This window comes from Sparus aurata, chromosome 5, assembly GCF_900880675.1.
Source record: "Sparus aurata chromosome 5, fSpaAur1.1, whole genome shotgun sequence".
NCBI classification, from domain to species: domain Eukaryota; kingdom Metazoa; phylum Chordata; class Actinopteri; order Spariformes; family Sparidae; genus Sparus; species Sparus aurata.
The window spans coordinates 32,798,858-32,813,608 of NC_044191.1; the positions used below are offsets into that span (position 1 = coordinate 32,798,858).

At 39.4% G+C, this 14,751-nt stretch overlaps 1 long non-coding RNA gene across 1 annotated transcript; it reads left to right on the forward strand.

The window, feature by feature from the left end:
* The first annotated feature begins 343 nt into the window (after positions 1–343).
* LOC115581048 (uncharacterized) lies at positions 344–13,017 on the forward strand. Its single transcript, XR_003983983.1, has 4 exons — positions 344–397; positions 1,836–2,018; positions 3,361–3,505; positions 12,886–13,017. It is a non-coding gene; the product is annotated as an uncharacterized LOC115581048 (long non-coding RNA).
* Positions 13,018–14,751: the final 1,734 nt, after the last annotated feature.

A 14,751-nucleotide genomic window follows, 5' to 3' on the forward strand; every position in this document is an offset into this window, starting at 1 on the left:
ATTAAAAATGAGATTATAGATTTTATAGTACAGAGTGATGTGAGACTCCTGAAGTGATGTCATGCACATGGTTACATACTGGTATATCATTCTTTATTATAGAATTATAATCCTGTAAGTAATCCCCTTTTTGCCGGATGTTTCTGTACTCTGATTACATCTTCTTTTTTCCCGTTAGAATCAGAATATATATATATATATATATATTATATATATATATATATATATATACACACACATACACATGCATGTAGTCATCATGTTATCTTATGTTAAAATTTAAAATACTTCCTCCTCTCTCCAGGTGAACAGTGGGACTTGTCTTCAGCTTCAAGTGGAACAGCTCTGACCTGTGTGGTTATCAGACCCGGAGAGGAGAGACACCTGGTCCAACAAGGTCAGTGCTAAAACATGTGCAGAAATTAAAGGCAGAAAGTGTGAGATTTGTCAGTTGCGGTTCATTAATACTCTAGGATCAGCAAATGATTCTAGAGGATAGTCGAGTCTCATTCACAAGTCGTTGAATACTGACAGTTTGGGTTGGCAGAAGCCACTACAGTGTCTCTGTTGGGACGTTAGTCTCTCTCCCTCTTTTCTGTTTGTCTTTTAAAAAACTGATTTTGGTTTTGTTTACTGAGAGAAATATAAACAGTTTGTCTGTTTAGAATGCCATCATTTATTTGATCAAATTTATATATAATATAAATTATATAATTATGCTTTATTTAACATGTATATCTACACTGTTCATCCACAACATTAAAAACTACTGACTAGTGAAGTGAGCATTGATCATCTTGTTACAATCAAATGTTCTGCTGGGAAACTTTGACTTATGTCATTTCTGTGGAGCCTCTTTGACAAACACCACCCACCCAAACACCGTTCAGACCAATTACACCCTCTCATGGCAAAGAACCCAAGGTGTCAAACTGGCCTCCTCATTCTCCAGATTCCAATCCAGTTGAGCATCTATGGGATGCGCCAGATCCAACTCCCATCCATGTTGGGGCCCCCGTGGATCGTTCTTGGCTCAGGCTGCATCCAGTGGAAGCTCAGTTGGATTGAGAACTGGGAATCTGGAGGCCAGGTTGACACCTTGAGCTCTTTCCCACGTTCCTCGGGTCATTCCTGAGCAGTTTTTGCAGTGTTGCAGGTGCGTTGTCCTGCTGGGGGGGCACTGCCATCAAGGAGTGCTGCTGCCATGAGGGGGTGTACTCGGTCTGCAGCTGTGTTTGGCTGGCTGGTGTTTGTCAAAGAGACATCCACATGAATGCTAGGACTCATGGTGTTCACAGCCGAACATGGCATTGGAACACAATGATCTGTGTTATTTATTTCACCTGTCACTGGTTCTAATGTTGTGGCTCTCAGTGTATACACACGTAAAATGCTTTTTACAGATACGCTCAAAACCTCCCAATAATGAACCCTCTACAGATAAACAGCCAACAACCAAACGAACACATAACCTCTACAAACAAACAAACAAACACAAAATGTCCACAAACACACAAAACCTCCAAAAACACAAAACCTCTACAAACAAACAAACAAACACAAAATGTCCACAAACACACAAAACCTCCAAAAACATAAAACCTTCACAAACAAACAAAACCTCTACAAACAAACACACAAAACCTTCATAAACACACAAAACCTCCACAAACACACAAAACTTCTACAAACAAACAAACACAAAACCTCCACAAACACACAAAACTTCTACAAACAACGACAAAACCTCTACAAACACACAAAACCTTCACAAACAAACAAAACCGCCACAAAGAGACATCAAACTACCACTTCTCCTCTTTATCTTCCTGCAGGTGACGGACGAGGAGAAAGGAGGAAGAAGAATACCCAACATGAGCAGTCAAGATGAGCAAGACGAGCCACAACAGGAGCCTGAAGCAGCAGGAAAACAGAGTATCTGATTATCTGTCTTCTGATAACAACTCCTTCAGGTCATGCAGTTGTTTGTTGACTATGGTTTCACCTGCTCAGAGACAGTAAGCACTGTTATCTTTACTGGCTATTTACGTAATAAACCCTTCTTTTGAATTACACTCTGTTGTGGTTTTAATCCTGCTCATCCCGTATTTTTAAAGAACGTGTTGAGTCTTTTGATGGAGTCCAATGTCTCCTCGATGGCATTGTCAAAGCTTTAATTATATTTAATATATCCATTTTTTTCTGCAATGGAGACCAGGGCTTCCATTATCTTCACTTTCTATTCCTATTTTGGGAATGATTGATTTAGAAACAGGGCCCATGTGTTGTTAAATAATGTCTGAGCAGGTAAGCCTCTCTCCATTAAGGAAGCTAACAGCAGCTCAGTGAGAAGTTTATAACGTTTTACCAGCAGCTGATATAAAATATACCTGAAGTGTTGCCTGTAACATCAGGAAACAAATAGATAAACGGCCATTTTGAGCAGCTAAAGTAGTTTATATAATCATTTGCAGCCTCAGTAAACATTTGATCTACTTGTGCCGGGGATTGGGAGAGTTATTTAAAATGTTTGTTCTGATAGAGTTACTTATTAAAAAAAGGTAGTCAGTAACGTAATTGAGTTAAAACCGTCAGCTCATCCAAATCAGGGAATTAAACAAAACTGTTTACTGTGGCTTTCAAATAAGTAGATTTATTTGATGCATTTTTATCTGGAGCGTTTTATTGTTATATTAGCTTTTTTCCCCTTCTGTCTTTCAGATGCTGTTTTAATGTCTTAATGTTGTAGTTATGATTAATGTCTATGTCGCTGAACAGTTCTATATAAATCAATTTGCCAATAGTGAGGTTTTATTCGACTGAAGATTTTTAGATCTCAACTTTTAGATCTCTAAACCTTGTTTTAAACTGAGTACTTATATAGTAATGTTAAATAGAAAATGGGACCTAAAATAAATCCAAAAGGCATTTTAGTCAAGATAGTTTACAGGCTCCTCCTCAGCTTGCACCAGTAATTGTCAGATTTTACTCTGAATGCGTTTATTCCACTGTCACTTCACCTATTTTGTTTCAGTTTATTCAATCCACACCTAAATATGCTCTCTGAATTTAGAACATTAATGTATAAGTTTTATGTGATCACAGCAATGGAAAGACTCACACCCCAAGGTAAAAAGCATCTTAAGTACTGAAACAGTCAATTATACTTATGATTTGTGTTGAAAACAACAAAGGAGGCCGTGCTAACATATATAATGTATTGGATCGTACTGTAAAGTGTGTGAATGTGCAGGTTCATGTGAAATGAGAGAAACTCCAGGAAGCTGTTGCGAAGTCCTCTTCATCATCTTCTTCTCTTCATCATGATGAGATATTAAAGTGCTTTCTCCTCTCCGTCAGTGAAACGTGGGACGTGTCTGCTGTGTTCCTGTGAGCCCTGCGCTGAGTTTAGTGTTCAGAACTGTGCAGAAAGTTGACGAGGATGCAAATTCAAGTGGCGCGAACTCTGAAGTGAGACACCTGGTCTCACAGAGACAAAACAAAGGTCAGTGCCTGCAATGTAGGAGCCAAACCTAAAGGCAGAGTACGTAAGATATGCGAGGTGCTGTTCATTAACACACAAGTGATCAGAATTATTGATAAATAATAAATATGAGTATGATTCTGGAGGATAGTTAAGTCTCATTCACAGGTTGTTGAATACTGACGGTTTGGATTAGCAGACACCACTATGGTGTCACAGTGAGAACACCCAGACTGATACAGTCGTTTAGATTATGTAAGGCGAGACAATCTTACTTGTACAGCACATTTGTTACATAAGTAGTCAAGTCAGAGTGCTTCACAGCAGTGTTTCCCAAACTTTTTAACAGTGTCACAGTAGGCCTTATTATCAGAGTTTCTTCCTACTCTGGTGCTGTTGCTGCTGGTTTCACAGTCAGTCCGTTTTTTCTGATTCTTTGTGCTCATTCCAGTTCAGAAAACTAAGTATCTATCACCTGTTCTTTACCAGGGTTATCAAATCTGAGCGATATATCTGCATTATACTGATGGTCACTGCAAGAACGCCACCAATCCTCAGAAGCTCCTATGATTAACTTCAGTAGTTTTGGAGGAATTTAAGCATTAAGTAACTCACAAACATTCTTCCATTCATCAAGCCAGGAACTCCTTTCAAATATTAATGTCCATCTTTGTTTAATAAACATTAGTAAGAATTTTGTAGCTAATGAGTTCAACTAAGTTCTACTAAGGGTCAGACTAATATCCATGACTGGCAACTAACCGAATCAGCCATTTTGTCAAAGAAATAGCAATATAACATTTAACTAATTGTACATTAGAAATAGACATTGATAAATTAGTTTACAAATTAATGTATTAATCTGTTAACAGATGGACTAAATTATAAAGTAATTCATTATTTGATATTTTAATGGGCAATGTAAAGAGGAATTATGAATAGAATTTACAAATGAAATATGAATCCATCATTAAATATTTCAAATTCAAAAGGAACAGATCTAATTGTTTGACATCTCAGTGACTGTGTGAGCTGCGTATGTATGTGCGGTTAAATTAAGTCAGTGATGATGATATCCAGAATAACCCGACTCAAGTTTAGATTCAAAACAGCTCACAAGAGCCAGGAGAATTTAAAACGGGCTGATTAATTAGATACACCAGCTGCTGTTTGCTGTCAGTTGCCACAGGGTGGCAGTACAGGACCTTATGTTCTGAATTATCAAGCATCTACATCAGAGGTTTTCCAGTGGGCAGTTTCTGAACAGTTTCAAGGAAAGCTTTATGAATGGGAGTGAGACAACATCAGTTTTTTCATTAGCTGTCAGAAGTACATCACACAGATTAGCTTGACTTTTTCCATGCGTTGTCTGAGGGGACGCTCACAGTCAGACTGAAAACAGCTGATCTACTCTATGTCACATACCAGTCATGTCAACAGGAGCACCCACTAACGGTTTGAACCACTAACAATACAAGTTGTCTGATATTGATAGAAGGTATACAATATTTCAGTTAAAAACAAGGAAACAACTTAAAACTACGACCATCAGAACGTCTGAGTGACAGAGTTTGATGCTGTTTCATTCTTTCCTCATTGTCTTGAACGAACATCATGACCATCAGCAAGATACAAGAAGAGGCAGCATTTAAGGTGGCTTATCACCAACAAACATGACATGTTTTTAGTTACAAAATACTTGCATTATGCTGGAGTGGTTGTGAAGAAACCTGCTGAGTGTTTTAAGCCTTAAGAGCTGCAAATAGAGGAGTTATCTGTAATAGACAGGAACAACAGGAGGTGACGTAACGTGGTGCCATGTGTTTTAAAAAAAGCTTTCAATGAGGGACAATATCGGCACATAATCCCTACCGACCAAAAAAGGCTTTAAAATGAAACATTATAAGTCATCTGTATTCAGTTTTTCAAATTATTTAGATTTCTTTCTTTGATTTTCCTTCCTTTTTTGATTAGACCCCATAGTTTGCAGTGAAAATCCTTTTTTTATTATAAGATTATAAGATTTTCTTTGGGCTTTTGTCTTCCTCAGTCACCATAGCAGCCTGTACAGGTGAGCCTGTTGTGGAGGATGTGTGGTTTAGACGTTGTAACTGTTTTCCTCATTTGCTGCTAAGAAAGTAGGCGTGGTGTAAAGGGGTGTGGTCTTTACAGTCCGCATGGCTGCAGCATCTCCTCACCTGTTTGCGCTCCTTTGTCTTTGGGTTAATTTCGTCCATCTCCTGGCGTTTCTTCTGGAGATCAAAGATGGCTGCGGTCCTGTCACGTAGGATCGGGATCACACCTCTCGCTCCCGCAGGCAAACTCCAGTTCACACATAAGCATGTTAGCAAGTTATTAACATTGATTGCTCAGATTGATTCTGGCAGCCCTTCACACACTCTCATAAACTCACTTTGAGCCCGGCTTCTCACGGACGGTCCAAGAGCTCATGACACTTTGTTGTCTTTGTAGATTTTTTTGAGTTAACGATTCACATTATCCCGGCTGTAATCCTCGTCCTGCTTTGACGTTAGTTTTCAAACATACTGTGAACGTTTGCCTTGTCTCGTTTAAAGGCATAATCTGGCATTTCAGCATGCACAGCACCAACTATCAGTTATTTTGGTGAAACTGGATAATATTTAATGATACAATGTCACCTGATTTTCCCCTCTGATATCCTCTGATAGCTTTCTGTGTTGTTGCGCTTGCTTGATATCCGGCTGTGTTAGCGAAGTTGTCAATTCACTAGTTATTGATCGTACGGCAAGTCAGTCACTTTTGACAGAGGCTTAGCTGGTTGCATGTGACAGCCAGGTGTTTTTCTCTCAGGTTCAGTTTACGTTAGCTTGGCATTACTGTTGTGAGTTGTGTTTAACACTTGTGAAAAGTTTGAAAGCCGCACTATAAAAAATGTCCACGTTTTCTTTGAGACATACATTTTCAAGACGCAAAATTATAATGAATGTGTCCCAATGAATAACATCTGACAAATTGTTAGGGTTAACCAAGGATTTGTATTTATGATGGGTGTGCTTTGTTCAGTAACTCTATTAAAAGTGATAGTGTCAGAGGATTATTCAGCTTCAACTTGGAAATCAAATGTAAACCAAAATCACTTATATCGTTATAGCTGTAAAGCAAAGGTTATTAATCAATTAGCAGATTGATGGAAAGATTAATCACCGGACGTTGAAGTTACTTTGGTACACATGAATAAAAGTCAAGAGAGATGACCTGATCGCACTTTGTTTTGCTCCTGATTACAATTTGAGCGCATCTGATCAACCGACACATTACGATATTTGCCGATATCACAAATCAGTGATTGGATTCGATACAGGGGCCTGCAATCGATATGAGAAGATATCATATGTCCATTTAACACAGTCGGTTACTTATTTATATCAACTCATAAAAAACAAACTAAAATATGATTTGACAATTTTATTACTGAACTCTGAAATATAATTTCATCAGTGGTTCCAGACATTGAAATGGAAAACAGTCTATTTTTTAAATAAAAACAAAACACCATTTAGAAATGGGTTACACATGGATAGACAGGTGAGGCAGACATGCCACGGGAATTTCAAAATAAAGCGTATCTTAATTATGGCACTGTAATTAATCAATGTATTTTTGTACTTTGCATCGATGCTATTGGATCGTTGATCATTGAATCAATATATCGATTCGGAATGATGTATCATTACACCCTAATGGCTACTGCTACTTAATGTAAGTTAGTTAAATTTATTAAGCGACCTCAGTGTGTGTAGTAGTAGCTCTCCTCTCCTTTTCAAATTTTCTTACTGTTAATTTCAGTGACCTATATAGTATTTTTTACGTCTGTCCAGTGTCTGTGGCTTTAGAGAAAAGTTGGATGGCCTCTCTTCTTCTTCTCCTGTGTGACTTCAGTGATTTGACCCCTGAAACATGAGTTTTAGACATTTGATTGACAAGTGTTACCACAGGGAGATGTGTGATTTTTTCACTTTAAGCACAAAAATCACACTTAATATCACACCTTTCCACTGCTGACGCGTTGAACGATGCTGGTCAGTGCACACAAGTACATGGTTACAGCCCCTGCTCCTCACTATACACTACACTGACAGACATGATGGCACTTTGCTCTGAACATGTCACAAAACAGATCAGTTGTGTGAAATTCTTGAGGCGAGTTTGGGTTAAAGTGTATAATTTATGAAAGGATTTATTGGATTGAGACAGGTGAAACTAAAACACGTTTAGAAATAAAATCCCACTGTACTGTCAGTTTGTCAATCATACACAGACTAATGTTATACAGTCAATCAGCATTTTTGCTTTTTTGTAATTTAAAAACTGAAAATGTGGGAGATGTCCATGTTGTTAATCCAACCCGGGCATTTACACGTATCATAAAGCACCAGGCCACAAGTACAAACCTGAAGAAATGTGGTTTTGAAGAGGTGAAATGCTTTTGGGGTTTTTGCCTTTCATTTATTGTTATGTAGCATTTTTGTGAATATAAAAAAGGTCTGCAAAGTAAAAAAGCCCAAAGTCAAAGTAGCAACAAAAAGCTTAAACAAAGTTCAACACATGAGGGCACCATTTCACAATAAAACAGGAAATAAAACATAAAAAACTGTTACTCTTTCCCACAGAAAACACTGCTAATGCACTGGCTGAAACGCCTGTATTTGGAGTCGAGCCTTCTGTAACTTTTGTGTCACCATGTAACAGACTTTATATAGATATATTTATTTATTATAACATATATACACTAGGGCTTTGACTTTTGGCCAAAAATCATATTCGAAGTTTGTTTGTTTATTAATAATAATATTTAAATATATTCAAATATTTATTAATAATATTTTGACCATTAAATGCCTTCAGTAAGACCTATATTGGTATCAAACTTAAGTTGTATAAGTTCTGTCCACCAGAGGGCAGTGTATCAGTCAATGTCAATAGGCAGGCAATAATGTTTTCAGAAGAAAAACACACAACTGTTTTTTTATTTTTATTTTTATTAAAAGTTGGACCCCTCCTCCTCTTCCTGTTTGCTGGGATGTAGTGTTGACAGGTGTGCTCTCAAGTTGCTGGTCGTCGCGTGGTGTGTGAGTTTGGTCCTACATATTTTAAATATCACTTTGCCCTTAGTTGTGACTTTTCCCTGTTCCTTTGGGAACCCAAAGTAGCGCCACACGTTGCTTTTCAGATGGTCTGGAGTGTAGATTTCGAACTCCTCAGGCGTAGTTGTTGTAGGCGTTGGCATGGCCATCGCTCTGGTATACAAAATAGGCTCTAACCAGGACGCTAACATCACCTACAGGAGCCCAGATGACCAATAATAGCCTAATGAGCGATTCACAACTTCACTAGGCGTGAAAAAGCCTCAGAATCTGAATTGAAAACAACGTTTACAAGCAAACACATTTACAAAAAATAACAGGTTCGAATATTAAGGGCTGCCTAATATTCGTTCGAATATCTTATTTTTGTAAATATTCGAATTATATTCGAATAACGAAGTTCGGAGTCAAAGCCCTAATATACACTCTGTTGTTGTTGTCAGTTGCTATTGCTGTGGCAGCGTTATTTTAAATCACACTACCTTGCTCAGCATGACCCGCCCTACTCTGCCTCTGATTGGCTACATCCTGCCCATTAAGTAATGTGCAACTCTCACCAAAGATTGAACAGAGACGAGATGTCTCATTGTAGTTAAAAACAAAGCGTTCAAGATGCTAAGTACGTACCTATTCTACTAGGACCCCCAAATAAAAGTATGAACCTGAACATTAGCATGATAGGACCTCTTTAAAATGCAGTGTATAGACACCTATGACATAAAGTCAACGCTGTCTTACATAGTTCAGATGCTTTCTTCCTTGTGGTTGATTGTGTTTGACGGTCTAGAACAAACTTTGAGCCTCAGCCTTAAAGCTGACACAGATGAGAGGTCCTTGAAGTGCTCAAAAGAAATGTAAATGTGAACATCTACAGCTCTATCTGCTGATGACGATTATGTGAGGTGATCAAGAAATCCAAAACAGCCGCTGGTAAGGTGAGATTGTTCCCTCAGCTGATTTTGAGAGGTTAAGTGAAAAAAGACAGTCACTAGTGTCATTCTGGAACAGCAATATTCATATAACAGTGACTTTTATGACTTAATTCACACCGAGAATAACTTAAAGGACTTGTTATCACCTCTGAGTAAGAGCCACGTTGGACCACATTAGGCTACATGTTCATGCTGGTAGCGCTGGTAACACAGTGCCACGTGGTGACAACGGACGGTGGCCCTAACACACTTAATGGAAATGCTGTGTGCTGTTATTTTTGCATAATAATTGCCAGGTGTGGCGAAGATGGTGACGCTGACAGTGATAGCAGCAGAACCAGAAAAGTGCATCTGATGTCCATGTATATCTCACACACACACACACACACACACACACAACATGAGCAGAGAAGATGGGAGAAAAGGCGTGACCAAAAGGCAGTGAAGGGGAAAAACAACAACACAGATAGCTGCGGGCGGAGATGCCGCTGTATTCATTTATGATGAATGGATGGCTTCCTACACACACACAGTACTTTATTAATACTAATGGAATGATGCTATTATAATAAAAGCATGCTGTGTCAGGTGACGGGCTGAGGAGATGGAGACATCACACCCATGTAAACACCAGCAGACCTTTTAACAGCCGTGAAGGACGAGGAGAAGAAGACGAGGTGGTCAGAATATATAATCACGACGATGAAGATTTTATCATTTTATTCACATTTTCCTTAAATGTCTCAAGTTGCACACAGGGTTGTTTAGATAAACCTCTTTCAAGTGGCAACAAATCCAAATAGGATTTGTTTTCAATGAATGCAGCATGAAGTCAAATAGGAAGTGTCTTTTTTTATCATTTATACACTTGTTTGTGCTTTAGTGTTCATCTTTGGGAATCTTGGAGATCACTGGATCTTCAGTGATGTTTAAAGTGAAAGTTTTGTGCGTGTTTGTTCAACAAGAACGTGCAAACAACTGAGAAATATCTATAGCTGATGATCAGGAACAGAGAGTGTCTGAGCGATACAGGAGCAACGACTCTTAAACATGTTTGCCAGAGTGTCTGAATGTATTATCATCTCAGGATTATTAGAGAGCGAACTGGGCTCAAACTATAGAGTTAATCAGCTCCCCTCTTGTTCCTGTGGAGTCACAGCGTATGATTGCACATCTGGCTCTCTGCCAAGTCATTTACTGGGCAGTTCCTCCTTCATTTTCAAATATTAGATCACATGACAATGAACAGGGTTGTTTATATGGTCACACAACCAGACGTTAAATATAAAATAATAATAATGTAGTTATGAGTTTATTTATATAGAACCCTTCAAAAGCAGAAGTCACAAAGTGCTTTACAAAAGATACAAAGAAAAAGCAAACAAAGAGACATTAGAGTGAAACAGCTCGTTAAAACACGAGGCAAAGATAAAGAAAATGAGCAAACAAGTTAATCAAAATCAAGTTGAAACAAATGGGTCTGTAGCCGCTTTTTAAATGTGTCACCAGAGTCCACAGAACTGAAGTCCAAAGGGAGAGAGTTCCAGAGTGGAGGAGCTACTTCCTGAAAAGCACTCTCTCCTTTTGTCTTATCCTACATACCCTGATCAGTGGACCTTAATGTCTGACTTCACACATCCAGGCTGGATGTACCCTTTGCAAAAGGTGAAATTAACTTGGTTTAACATTTATTAGGCCAAATTTGAGCTGTTGAAACCATCAAAGATGGGTACGAGTCAGTGTTTGAATCTTGAACGATTGATTTTAGACGTGTTGATTAGTCTCTGATCGTACAAGGTTTTAGGACCCTGCGATGTGACTCTGTGAACTTTGATTTGACGTGTATTTCTTCTGTTTTTATTTTATCTTGTTGTGTTTGAGACTGAACTGTTTCTTCACATGTTGATGGTGTTCCATTTCCCCAGAAAACAAAACCTGAAGGACTGGGGTCGCAGGTTGGGAAACTAACAAAGCAGTGCACCAATCACAAAAGAGTCAAAGAAAACTGTTCCCTCAGTGTCTAAAAGGTGGCGGTGGGAATAAAACCCACAGCTCCCGACAGATTCTATCAAAATGATAGATGAACAAAAAAAAAACACTGGACCCAAAAACCAAAGGTGAAGTTGGAGTAACTGATCAGGGGGAACAAAGTGTAAAGAAACTGGCCAAAAGAAAGAAATCTCAAACACTCAACCCAGATTTTTAACCCAAAGAGAAAACGCAGCGCCAGCTGATGGTGGCGCCTCCCTGAGAACATATAACCATCTGAGCAGGTGAACTGCAGCCCTTTTATATCGTCACAGGTGAACCCAGTAGCTTCTGATTACCTGTGACTTAGAGCTGTTCATATCAGGACCTTTGGGAATCTCTGATCTGTCCATAACAATTGTTTGGTCTTTTTTGAAACTCTCATGGAGCTTCGACAACACACACAAGTCTTTAAACGCCCTCCTCTACTTTGGATTTCCTCGTTAAGGGTGGAGTAGTTTTAACACATGGCTCTTAAAGGTCCAGTGTGCAGGATTAAGTGGCATCTAGCCGTGAGGTTGCAGATCACAACCAACTGAATGCCCCTCGTATCATGCAAAAAAACAAGCAAGGCCCTCTCTAGAGCCAGTGTCTGGTCTGTTCGATCTGGGCTACTGTAGAAACATGCCGGAGGCCCTCAGTATATAAAAACAGACTCATTCTAAGGTTACCAAGTTCACAACACAATTATGTTTGAAACATTATTCATATTTATGAATATTTTATTAAATATTCCTGCCAATAGACACACCAGACCTTTAATGATTCCTCCTTTTTTATTTGCTTCTTATATTGTAATTTACGAAAAGACGTTTTATTCTGCTCTTGTTCTCAGTGTCAGTCTTCTGTTTAAATTTCTAAAAAAATGAATAAAAGCATGACTTAATAGTTGAAGCTGTAACCAGTAAAAGCTTCATATCTCACTGTAGAATGCACGCACACACACACACACACACACATACACACAATGCCACACTTGAGTGGACAGGTAACAAACATTTAGACATCCATAATTAAAGGTCAACAGTGTGGTGCAAACAGATATTGAGAGGAAGTCTGTGTTTATGCTAATGGCTTGTCAGACAGAGAGGCCAGCGACTCTCTGACACCATCTATTAATAATGAGACAAGATCGCAGAAATGCACTGGGAATGAACCAAACAATGCCGCTCCTGGCAAACAATATGAGATCTGACAGCCGGCTGACTGAGTGCTTTGAAATTAGGCTGCGTGTGCACACAGTGTTCGGAGGGCCGGGGCTGTGTGAATGGATTTGTTTGTGTATTGATGTTTGTGTTTTGTGTTTGTCTCACAGCAGTGGTCTTGTCTGGCCTGTTTGCAAACAAGCTTGTACGACGAGCGGCGACAAGGCTGCGAAAGGACGGCGCGGGCCGCTGGGATGCAGGGAGAGGGAGGCGGCCTGCCAGGAGACGCCGGGACCCTCGAGAAAAGGCAAATCAGACAATAGCTTCTCAATTTTTAACACAATGATAAGTGTCAATATATGGATTTTACAGATTTAAGGAATATACATATATTTTTTTTAGGGCTGTCAAAGTTAACGCGTTAATAACGCGTTAACACAACATCCTCTTAACGCCATTCATTTTTTTAACGCGCGATTAACGCTCGGTATAAAAAAACAAAAAACAAAACGCGCATTGAAAGATTTACGGCCGTCAGTGGCACCTGTAGTCTTGATCCAGAGGGTGGCAGAAAGGGAATCAGAAGAAGATGCAGCAGGGTTGGCGGTTCGGGAAAAACACGGTGGACTGAAAAGTGAGGAAATGGAGAAAGGACTTACCGTAAAATACCAAATAATAGCCGGGGGGTTTAGTTGTTTCAATCACTTAACAGACCAAAAGGCAATTTGGGACAGGCGTTTTAATTCCTTCCTCACAATAATCCTGGATGAAAACATTACAAACTTCTCCAGCTTCTCTGTGAATTCTCTGGCATCCTCCTGTAAGTGAAGTTGTTGCGGCGGAGGAAACGATTCAGCCAACCAGCACTCGCTGCAAACTCCTCATCTCTGCTGTCACTCAGCAGCGGACATTTGTTTCTCCATCGTCAAAGTTATCTGCATGTACTATCGACATGAAATGAGTTACCATCGAAGTACATTGAGTCTCAAATATCACTTGCAAGCCAAAAACAGGGCAGATGCAGAAAGCCCCCCCCCGCCAAAAATGTTCATAATGCAAGCATATTTGCCCTTTCTTATGTTGTTAATAATCTAGCTGGGAAATGTGAACATTTAATGAAGTGAGACAGTCGTTCCCAGTCTTGGGTCAGGACTTCTCAAAGCATCCACAAAACAATTTGACATATTTTTGCTTTTTGTAGTGACTAATTTCATCAGGCCGCTAAAAAATGCTTCAAATGCAACAACTCAAGCAGAAAAACCACCGGTTGAACTGCTCACAACTCACACTTACAAGGCTGTAGCATGTGTTGGGATCCACGGAGAAAAAACCCACTAAGGCACATGTATGACCACAGCAATAATTAAAGACGCTCAGGTCATGGCCTCAGCTTCTAGCTCGCAGTGCGGCTCTGAGATGACAACATCAGTTTGTTAGTCGGGCCACCACTTTGGTCCAGACTGAATTGTTGGATAGATTGTCAAAACATTCGGCGCACATTCACGTCCCCCTCAGGATGAATTATCGTAACTTGGCTGATCTCCTGACTTCTCATCCAGCACAGAGCCGCTAGCATGTCTGTCGAGTCGGCCTGGTTTTTCTGGAAATTTGAGTGATTTGATGAAGATTTTATGGGCTGATTCTCGTATTGTTTGACTGATTTTTTTGGCCAGTGGAGAAAAAAGTTAGTTGGGAACATAGCATATACATTTCTTTCAAGTTAGTATGATGTAGAATTAATTTGGAAGTGTTTTTCTGTTCATCTGAAGACCAATATCCACTCCATAGTCTTGCATAGACGGACCTGTGCCAGCGAGGATACAGGTTGCACCAACTCTCATTCTAGCTTAGAGGAAAAAGCCTTTATTGTATAAAATAGTGGGTCGAGCCACCGCGACGCCACCCGTAGGTTTCTCAAGAGGCCAAACAAAGCCCAATGTGGGTCATACATCATACGTACACGATACTTTTGTTTGTTTGTGTTCAATCTGAACAAAGTTACACTCAATAGATTCTCGTTTTTTATCCTGCGGCGT